We start from the raw sequence: 10,710 nt of genomic DNA, 5'->3' as shown, positions 1-10,710 counted from the left end.
AGGTCCATTTCAGAACGGATTTAGAGGGCACAAATACTGAATGAATTAAATGCAAACATCTCCTTCAGTTGCTGAAGCAATGGATTGTCACCAGGGTGGTGCTGTGTGACACTGGGACTTCTTTCCATGTTCCCAGTGGTTTTCCTTAAGGGCTTCCATGCAATTCAGTGGGAAAATTAATTTCAATTGTTTTGGTTTTTGACTGATATTACCAGATCTTGCACTCTAAATACTCATTTGCATGTAGATATTTATTTTAAGTGAAAAAAAATTGATCTTACAATGCATTTTGCCACTTCTGCCTCTTTCTTCTTTAAAGATTAAAACAAGAACCAAAGCAGGGCTGGCACAGCCTTGTCCCTTTAYACCTCAGTTGAGTTCTATATTATATTTGACATCACATAGGGKTTTTTTCACAACAGCTCCCAAGAATGTAAATAAACCAAGGCTGGGACATCTGGGTTACACGTTTGAGGCAAGCCCTGCATGCAGCAGCACTTAGGGAAAATCTAAACCACAAGGCTCTCCTGTCCCTGAAGAAACACAGGAGGGTGTTAACTAGAGCTGGGTGGATAATTTGTAATGAATAATTTATTACAGGAATTTGGTCTCTCTTGCCCCTCCCCTTCCCTCAGTCAATGATCCGTGCCCCAATTGGGATTTTCWCGTGCACCCACATTATTGGGGACGATTCAGTGGATTATTCCTGTGAATAATCCCGAGGTTATGGCTCATTCTGGGCAGTTTGTCGGGACAATTAGCAGTGGAAATGCAAGTTTGGCATGATMCCAGGTCGTGTGGCATTGGGTGAATTTGTGCAGATGCTCCACATTTGTRCAGCAAATCCAGCCAGGAATGTGCAGGATTCCCCACTTGGTTGATATCCCCCAAAATCCCACTCCCACCTCGGTGTTTCAGGGAATGTTGGTGAGTGAATTTCCTCCTAAATTCATATAGGAGGTACTATATAGGTTCATATATAAATTCATATATAAATTCATATAGGAGGTACATACCAAGTACTGAACTTGGTACAGATTCTGGAGCAACAGAAACTTTGTGGAAAACAGATGAAATTCCAGTCTGGGGAAAGCAAATCCCCTCCAAGTTCAAGGAAGGGAAGGAGTTCCCCAGTGTGAGCCTGGCTGGATTCCCTTTGGAGCTGGGGGATGTGGGAAATGCTCTGGGATGTTCTGTTTGCCCGGAGGAGATGATGGCCCTGGGACACCCTGGGACAGCGTGGGGACACTGCCTCTTGTTGGGGGGCAGATCCAGCTCCAGGCAGGAGCAAAATTCCTTTGGAATTGAGTGGAACCGAGTCCCAGGGCTGAATAATTGAAGATTCCAGCGGGACTGAGGGAGCCTGTGCACTCCCATCCCATCCCATCCCCTCCCCTCCCCACAGGGCGCAGTCCAGGGCTGGGATGGGATTCTCTGCCCCACAATTTGTGTTCCATCCTGCAGGAAGAGCTCCCCAGGTGGGACTCACCCAGTGCAGGGAGGGATGAGCTCTGGGATGTTGGGCTCTGCCTCTAACCCAGCCCTTCCTCCTCAGTTCTTTTGGGCAAGGATTCTGTCTCTGCTCTTTTGTCTGCAGAGCTACTTCCACTCCTTCTTCCACACTGGGAAAATTATTTGATTCTTTGCTTAGAAAAATCACCAGGATTTTGGTGGGAGTCTGATCCAAAATCTTCTGGAGACAAAGGAAATGTCTTTTAAAAATCTTTTTAAAGGTTTGGGTTGAGCAGCTCATTCAGAGCCRCTCATAAAAGTGGGACTGTGGTGAAATTCAGGGAAGTTCGAACCCTAAACACACAGGTGAGGTCAGGCTCTGCTCCCTCTGGGTCTTGTGGCAGCTGCCAGAGACTCAAAGGCACCCACAGGCAGMAGAGGAATCTGACAGTGCCTGGGTTATTCGTGGAAGAGTTGGGATTGATGAATGTCCCACTGCTGCATTTCCCCATCCCCAAAGTGTGGGTGCAGCTGCTGGGTGCTCACACTGAGACAAAACCACCTTCCTTCCCTGACCAGGGAGGCCTCCCCAAGCTCTGGGGAGCAAGAACATTGAAAAGCAGAAGACTGAGGTCCCAATTACTYTCTCTTTGCAGCRTTATTATTGTTATTARTATTATTATTACTATTATTGTTATAATCGTCATCATCTTTCATGTCATTCATTCTCCATAAAACCTCATTCATTTGTCCTATGGGAGGGAGAAATGTTACTTTTGTGGGATGTGTACCTGTGCCCATCAGAAAAAGGGAGATTTGGGCTGATCTCTTCCACAAATCCTCTCCAACAGACGCACAGTGTGCACTAACTTCAGCTTTATTCAGAATTATTTGTTATTTTGTACAGAAAACGCCTCCTCTGGGTGGGTTGGAGCCCGGAGTGGGTGCTGCAGGGTGTTCCACGGGAATTCCCAGGAGGAAAAAAATTCACCAAATCTCCTGTGAGCACCTTCAGGCCACGGGGTCCTTGTCAGGCTTCCCAAAGGCAAACTGAGGGCGAGGGGAGGCGAGGGAGCTGCAGGAGGGGGAGCAGGATTTCATTCTACAACACTGTTTGAACGAGGAGTCACTCGGGTCGGAGCTCAGCTTCTGGGGACTGTCACCTCCATTTACATCGCATTTACAGGGTGTGTCTGATACTGATAACGGATCCCATGTGACCCCGGATAGGGGCACCCCACCCCACAGAACCTCCTGGCAGGCGAGCTTGATCCCACAGAACCTCCTGACAGGGGAAAGTGATCCCACAGAACCTCCTGGCAGGGGAAAATGATCCCACAGAACCTCCTGACAGGGGAAAATGATCCCACAGAACCTCCTGACAGGGGAAAATGATCCCACAGAACCTCCTGATAGGGGAAAATGATCCCCCAGAACCTCCTGACAGGGGAAAATGATCCCACAGAACCTCCTGATAGGGGAAAGTGGTCCCACAGAACCTCCTGACAGGGGAGCTCGACCCCATAGAACTCCTGACAGGGGAACCCAGCCTTCTCTCTGGTACCCAATTCTTGCAGGGGCCTTAATTCAATTGATGACTGAGAATTCATAGAATTAAAAAAATAATTTTGATCCTTTCTGGCTTATTCAATGGAGCTGTTCCAGTATTTCTATTCCTCAGACTTTAGGGGCTGAATGATCTGCRAGTTCTTCATAACTCCCAGTGTATCAGAGGGTGCTAATCTCATCTAAACACAGGGACTTGACTTCASAGAATGAAACATGGAATATAATTGGGAAATTAAATTTTAAAAGAAGACGGCACTGGCATCCTGACTGGAGTGATATGGAAAGAATTRGGGCCACAAGCAAAGCAACATGACCTCTGAATACTGATTTTTTATTTATTCCCATTGCCACGAGCTCCTCCGGGCTGCAGCAGCCCTCGCTCACCTCCTGCCCTGCCAGGCTGTGGTTTCAGATGTGGAAAGGTGGCACAACAATTCGGGGGGTTCATTATTCACCCGCGCTTTTCTTCTGCCCTTGGGCAACATCCAAACGCTTCGTGTCCCCTTTTATCGCCTCCTCCTCGCACACTCAGCGCTTCTGCTTTCGCTTCCCGTGCCCTGCCCTCCCCGAGGCAGCCCGGGGCCTGGGTGAGCCTCCCTCCCTTCCTGCTCCTGGAGTTCCTTCCTGCTCCTGAAGCTCCTTCTTCTTTTCCTGGAGATTCTTTCCTTCTCCTGGAGCTCCTTTTTCCTCCTGGAGCCCCTTTCCTAMTCCCGGAGCTCCTTCCTGCTCTTGGAGCCGTTTTTCTTCTTCTGGAGTCTCTTTCGTTCTCCTGAAGCCCTTTTCCTTCCCCTGGAGCCCCTCTCCTTCTCCTGGAGTTTCTTTCCTCCTCCTGAAGCCCCTTTCCTGTTCCTTGATCCCTTTTCCTACTCCTGGAGCCCTTTTCCTTTCCCTGGAGCCTCTTTCCTCCTTTTGGAGCCTCTTTCCTTCCCCTGGAGCCTCTCTCCTTCTCCTGGAGTCTCTTTCCTCCTCCTGGAGCCCTTTTTCTACTCCTGGAGTCCTCTTCCTTTCCCTGGAGCCTCTTTCCTCCTTTTGGAGCCTCTCTCCTTCTCCTGGAGTCTCTTTCCTCCTCCTAAAGCCCTTTTCCTGTTCCTGGAGCCCTATTCCTGCTCCTGGAGCCCTCTTTCCTTTCCCTGGAGCCTCTCTTCTTCTCCTGGAGCTCCTTTTCCTGCTCCTGGAGCCCTTTTCCTCCCCCTGGAACCCTTTTCCTTCCCCTGCAGCCCTTTTCCTCTCCCTGGAGCCCTTTTCCTTCCCCTGCAGCCCCTTCTCCCGGCGTTTCTGCTGCCGGGGCCGTTCCCACTCGCGGAACCAGCCCTGAGGCGAGTCTGCCCCGATGGATCCCGTGGAAAGGAGGCGATGGATGGAGCGAGGGGCGGCTGTCCCGGCCTCAGCCCCGCTGTGCCTCTCTGAGCCTCTGTCAGCCTGGAGGTGACCATCCAAGCTGTCCCGCCGCCCTTCTCCTACGGAGAGCTGTCTCCAGCCTCGGGAAGGGCACGGAGATTTTTTTTTTTTTGCCCCGGTGCAAACGCGAGGTTCTCGTTTTAAGCCCGGCTTTAACGCGGCCGTAACGTTTGCGGGGCCGCACAAAGGACGATATTCATGGAGTGAAAAAGGGCTGCGTGGCTGCGAACAATATTGGGTTTGTTCTGGCTCCCACTCCGCCTGGAAAGTTTACAGAAGCCCTAAAGAGAGAGGGGGTAAATTCTTTTTTTAAGGACAAAAYAGTGAGGTTTTCTTTGGAGCGGGCATTGCCAAAGCCTGGCACGGCCGCGCCCCTTTCCCGCTGAGCAGCGGCAGAGGACGGGCTGCCAGGAAAGAATATCCCGGGATTTGGYTCGTTTTGCAGAGGGATTGGTGCCTGATGGACCGAGCGAGGGGAAGGTGCTGCAGAGCGATCCGTGAGGGGTCAGCCCGCAGGTGCTCGGGGAACCTGCCCGTGCTCCGGGATGGRCTGGAGAACCTGAGCCCGCCAGGAAAAGGGAAATCAAAGCCTTCCTGGACTGTGTTTTTCCGGCTCCGGGCGGTGATGCTCCCACTGAACTGATCCTCCAGCACTTTATTCTTTTCTGCCTCTTCATTTTTGCCTTTTCCCCATTCCTGGCGCCCCGGAGGATTCCAGTCCCTCTCCCCTGCGCTCGGGAGCTCCAGAGAGCTTCGGGGGCAGAAGCTGCTGTGACTCCTGCATCACTCTCACCCTCCGCGGTGACTAATTACGTGTATTTCCAATCCATTCTCTTTTTTCCCCTTTTTTGACACTCATTTCTCGGGCACAAACGCTGMTGAATTGTCGGACTTTAGCGAGTCGTTGTTTAACGCCTTAGGACAACTTGATACTTTGGGATTTAGTTCTTGTTTGCGCCRACCTCTCTACTCTAAAGACAAAAACCCCTCTCCGTGTTCCCGTGTCCTGCCTTTTTCCCATGCTCAGCCCCAGCCCGGCGTGGGGAACGGCCGGCATTGTTCCTCCCCCGCTTTACCTTCAAGAAACCGTTTGAATTTCGGTCGAGGTGGCAGAAAAGTTGTTTTTCTCCTGGAACTGTGGCATGTCGGAGCTTTCTAAAATAAACCAGACTCCCGGGCACAAGGGACGAGCTTTTCCAGTGACCTCCGTCTTTAGGCAGCAGCAACCAACCCCCTCCCCAGCTCTGCGACCTTTTAATGGCTTCATTCTTTCCCAATTTACAGAAAAACGCCCCCMTCCCAATAGGTTGGACTCAGGGAATTCTGTATTCCAGCCTTCCCTGGGCTCTCCCAAGCCGTGTTTAGAAGGAGAGGAGGTGTGGAGCGAAAGGGGAGCAAAAAGGCAAGAAAAGAGAGTGAATGCTAAGGGGGAAAAATGCTTTAAATCTTTCCTGTAAATCTCCAAATATATGAAGTCTGAGGARCAAATTCAAAGCAGGCACGGCCGCCTGAAGAGAAGTTAGAGAGAAATATTCTGTTCCATTCAAGCGCATCAAGGGTCTCGCTGAAGTCTTGTTTGGCTAAGGTCAGACGAGACTGGGTTCTCCAATAAAAATAAATCTCAAATTAATTATGGCCTCAAGCGAGGGGCCAGACGTTCGGAGCTAGTGCACTGCAGTCTGTTTTGTTGGCCTTCAGTATTTTTGTTTTCTGTGCCTCAGCTTTTCAATAATTGCGGAATGAGAGAGGGAGGGAGGGAGGGCGGGGGCTGTTTTATTGGGACATGGAACTCAAATAAAAGCAGCCAGGACACCGCTTGCCCCGCTCGCCCCTCGTTGCGATGCAGCTTCAAAGCCACGGCATCTTCTCCACCCCGCTTTTAAGACGTTATGTTTTATTTAGTACCGATTAGCGGGGAATAACTTCCCGGCTTCAGGTTCCCAAATCTCCTGGGCTGTTCCTGCAGGGAGGAAGGACCCGATCCTTCGATCCTTCGGTTCTGCTCCTGGAACACTCTCCCGATTCCCTTTTACTGCTGCAGCTGAAAAGCGGAGGTTTGCCCAATTAGTTCAGTTTAAAATTGGGATTCGTTTCTGGGGATCAAATCCCAGKGCTGTAGTTTGGGCWTTTTGCTTGTAAGAATGCGGGGTTMGAAAACAAACAAAACACGACGCGATTTCTTTTCTGCAACGGAGTCGGTGCCAGARGACAGTCAGAGAGGGGGATTTGAAAGGTTCGYTGAAGCTCGGGGCGAGTTTCCCTGCAGTGAAGGCTGGAGCGGGATAAACTCTGCCCCCCTGCAAGTACGGAGTGATGGGAAYTGTACACAGGTTTGGAGAGAATAGAATGTATAGCAAATTATCTAGAAATTAATATTATTTATTAGATGTATAATACACAGAACTTACCCAGCACAAGCTGTGTGAATACACGTGTACTGAAAGCTCGTTTTTAAACAGGATACTTGGTCACAATTCGGGGGAAATGAGGCACTYTCTAACGACAAAACCGGAGCGTGGACTTGGGGKTTTTTTGGGRGTTCCCYMTCCCTGATCACCGCATTMGKTCACAGCGACAGCTCCAGGCTTAACGAGAGCTCARCTGATGCTGTTGGGGTCAGAGAGGGTGACAGAAGCCAATCCACTCTCCCATCCTCGGAAAATCACATTTAACCTGCACTGGGGCTCGGGAAGGTTTTCATAGTATTTATTTCTGGSGAATAACTGCACTGTTTTGATTATGAAGTGATGCCCGCTAGTCTCGTATGGGTTACAGCCAGAAAATCCAGATCTTGGGGGTTCTGTGGGGAATGGCACCGAACTGCACCGAGGGTGAATTTCTTTGGGTCTGAACACGAAACAGCTCCACGCCACATCCCCCCCAGTGGCTCCTCGTTCCTTCCGTTCGGATCGCTCCAAACCCGGCATTTTCACCTTCTCCGTGTGGGGCTGCGGCCGCTGGGAGCCAACCCKAAGGACGGGGAGAGGAGGTGGGGACGTGCCAAGCGCCTGAGATCAATATTGAACTAATTAAAAACGCCGCGCGACAATTCCGTTTAACTCATTAACCGAGTGAAAGAAAAATAATTCRTAATAATAATTGTGGAGTAACTGATTTCTACCAGCCTGTCCCGATGTAAGCATCTGAAACCTTCCGTGGTTGCCACGATCAAATGATTTTCCAGATGTCTGGTGGTGACCACATTAAACAGATCCTAATTCCTTTGCTGTACGTACATGTGCATCCGAAGGGCGAGCAACAGACCCAGAGCGGCGAGCATTTCTCAGCCCCGTGCCCGGCTTTCCTCCTCCTGTCTCGGCTCCCTTCTTCTTGGTTAAATGCGGTTCAAGAACAGTTAAACACTCAGTTAAATAACAGTTAAATACCCAAAGTCACGGCACAACCACCTAGGATGATTCAGAGCTTGGCGCACGAAAGTTATGAATATTCCAGCCTTTTCCAAAACGTTTGACATAACTTCAAGGGTGGCTTTGTTTTTTGGGGKTTTTGTTYGTTTGTTTGTTTGTTTTATTTTTGTTTTGGTTTTTGTTAGGGGAGTTAATAAAAGGATTCGGGGGGATTTAAAAAAAAAAAAAACAGCAGAAAGAAAAAACAAAGCAAAGCTTCTATTGTTCGTTATTGTTCGGGGCAAAATTAGCAGATTGTTCGGCTCATCTGTCACAGTGTGTAATACCTTCGCCCATTCCCTTACCTCTTGGATTCTCCCGAATGTTTTTTAGACCAAACACGGGAGGTGAAGCACGGAGCATCCCTGACGGAGCCGGTATCACAAGTGACCCCAGCAGGCTCCGTTCGAATCATCCCCAGACATGCAAAACAAGCCCCTGGGGGTCACGGTGCCCGTCTGRCCATAAAATGCAGAGTTGGGTTCCTAAAATATCTCCCGGTGGGATGGAGGGAGGGCTGTTTGACACCTTCCCGTCTCTGGGAGCGCCGGGGACGCGCGGCGGGGGCCGGATTTGTTTGTGCCCTCAGCCCGGAGCCGGGCAAAGGGGGTTTGGAGATGTTGGGCTCAGGGGGTTTGGAGATGTTGGGCTCAGGGGGTTTGGAGATGTTGGGCTCAGGGGGTTTGGAGATGTTGGGCTCAAGGGGTTTGGAGATGTTGGGCTCAGGGGGTTTGGAGATGTTGGGCTCAGGGGATTTGGATATGCTGGGCTCAGGGGGTTTCGAGGCCTTTGGGCTCCTCTCCCGTGAGCTGGGCGTGTTTTCAGGTGGTTTCGCCCCGGCTCTCCCCCACTGTCGGACCCGCAGCCWCAACCCAAAGTGCCCTGTGAGGTCCGTGGCTGTCAGAGGCTCCTTCCAAGGGGATTTTTTTCCCCTTCCTTTCGCGGTTAAGATCCTCAGCCTGTCCTCTCCCTCACCCCCCAGCAGCGTTGTTTTTCGAGGCTGGTGGAGAGCGTTGTCTAGAGAGGAAACCATTTGGGTTTTGAAAGGATGCGTTTCACTCTTCCCTTTAACCTCTCGCTTTTCTGGTCGCTGCAGCCTCCTGCCATGTGGGAACGTCGAGGGGGGAGCCGGGACCGGGGGAGCGCGGCCGGCGGGGACGGCACAGAGGGCAGGGGGAAATAAGAGGAATGAGGAAAACAAAGGGTTAACCGTGATTTCTTTTAATTGAGCTCCAGTTCTTGTGGCCCTAGGCGAGGGGGGACCTGACCCCGCTAGCAGCATCCAGATGTGCTGCTCTCGGGGGACCCCGGCGCAGACCCCGGGACTGCGGAGCAGACAGAGGGAGGCCGGGGGTGCGGGGCGAGGGGAGGCGGCCAGGCTGTCCCTGCGCTCCCCCTTCACCTCCCGGCTGCAGGCGGCCTCAATCGCTGGCGAGCAGGGAGCCAAAAACCTCCAGGTCTGGTCACGTTCAGCCCCGTGTCTGCATCCCAACTGAAAAATTGTAGCTGAATTGATGAGGCTAATTTCAGAGGAGGGGGAGGGAGGGGAGGGAGGGGCAAGGGGGATCTGCGGCTCTCTCCCGCCAGCTTCGGGCTTGGAGAAATAAAGTATTAATAAGGCATCCCTGCCGCAGCCGGGGAGAAACACTGGTGGTATTATTGTATTTCCCTTTTGGAAGGGGCAGGGGCAGGARAACTTTGGATATAATTTTGGTTCCCCTCACCCTCCTCCCCGTGGTTGGACTAAAGACAGGGGGAAACAAAAAGCCTGGACACAACCGGCCCTGGACAAGGTAATGCTCTCCACCGGCGTGCAGGGTGCCCTCCCGTCTTGACACTTTCCTTTCTTGGCTTCACCCTCCTTTTCCCCGCTCTGCTCTGTCCCCGGTTTATGGCAGTGGGGCAGAAAGAACGCCCCGGCTGTTGCTCGATGTTGTTCCGCCGCTGGTTATTTGGGCAAGGGCGGGGGGCGCGGGGGAGCGGGGCAGGCGGGTATTGTCTCCTTTCCCCGGCTCCTTCGGAAAGTTCGGCTTTTCCGGGAAAAGGAAAAGCGCATTTCTCCTCTGCTGCTCGCTCCTGTCTGAGTGAGAGGGAGAATTKCACGTCAGGGTCTCGCCAGGTCCGAAGCGAGCTTCAAAGCTGGCTCAGGAGTTTTGTTTGCTGCACCCGTCAGGACACGGCACGGGAGCGGTAAATTCGGCTGTTCTGGCAATTATTGTGAGGTTTGGACATTTTTATCAACTGGGGATTGTTTTCCCACCTCTGAGAGGGGTTTAACATCCCAGTGAGGAGTTAGAGACGGACACCTCTAACTGGGAGAGGAGCTTGGGAAAGGACTCCCGGCACCTGAAGGAGATGATGAACCATCCCTGTCAGCGTTTTCCCTTCCGCGCCCCACATCCCACCCCACAGTGAGATGGGGGCGAGGGAGGGGAAGGGGCCGAAGTGGCCAAGAGCCCCCGGCTCGCCCGCAGCCCCAGCCCAGGCTGGGTTTAATTGCTGGAGCCGTCTGTCTGTCCTGCATTATTGCACTCACCGCTCGCTCCTGGCAGGGGCTGCACCCTCCGCTCACGCTCCGTGCTGGGAGGCGTGAAGGAGAGCGCTCGAAATGTGCTTTAAATACGTTTTAAAAGCCAGACTTTTTCTTTTCTCCCTCCGCCTGCCGCCACCGAATTGCATGGGTTTTCTCCCCTTAATTTTTCCCGGTGACTGGAAAACGCATTAATAAAAAAATCTGTGGGAAGAGACGGAAATTCAGTGAGTCAGGCTAAAGGCTGCTCCAGCCAAAAGAAAAAAAAAAAAAAAAGGCAAAACCCCACGTTAAACTAAACTGTGGGATGACACAAGCTGGCTAACGTGGGCTGGGGTGCGAGGCAAGGTCTGC

The 10,710-nt window shown here is 51.8% G+C and overlaps 1 protein-coding gene across 1 annotated transcript in view; it reads left to right on the top strand.

The window, feature by feature from the left end:
* The window catches only part of FLI1 (Fli-1 proto-oncogene, ETS transcription factor), an 87,633-nt gene that overhangs the window by 3,091 nt on the left and 73,832 nt on the right, over positions 1–10,710 (top strand). The window lies entirely within an intron of this gene.

Source organism: Malurus melanocephalus, unplaced genomic scaffold (assembly GCF_030028575.1).
Source record: "Malurus melanocephalus ecotype Western Australia unplaced genomic scaffold, MMel_1.1 scaffold_201, whole genome shotgun sequence".
Lineage (NCBI taxonomy): Eukaryota > Metazoa > Chordata > Aves > Passeriformes > Maluridae > Malurus > Malurus melanocephalus.
Note: the sequence above shows the minus strand (reverse complement) of the source record. Positions and strands in the feature narration are given on the sequence as shown.